The sequence below is a fragment of the Anneissia japonica genome, unplaced genomic scaffold (assembly GCF_011630105.1).
Source record: "Anneissia japonica isolate Jap-2015-1 unplaced genomic scaffold, ASM1163010v1 scaffold3106_len312699_cov133, whole genome shotgun sequence".
Taxonomy (NCBI): domain Eukaryota; kingdom Metazoa; phylum Echinodermata; class Crinoidea; order Comatulida; family Comatulidae; genus Anneissia; species Anneissia japonica.
The window spans coordinates 279,774-280,044 of NW_022739518.1; positions in this window are offsets into that span (position 1 = coordinate 279,774).

Genomic DNA, 271 nt, shown 5'->3' on the forward strand with positions numbered 1-271 from the left:
ATGCAATGTAACCATCTAATTTATTTTCAAATCCTCATTCTTGAAAGTGAAATTCTATATTTTGGAAATTTTGCATGAAATCTGTCAACCACGTTGTCATGGTCGAGGTTGCTTCACCTATCACGATGTATTACAACCATCAGGAGGCTATTTAAATGAGCATTTGTCATAACAGAACGCAAATTATTTTTAATTAGTCTCATTGAATTATTATTATTATTATTATTATTATTATTATTATTATTATTATTATTATTATTATTATTATTAT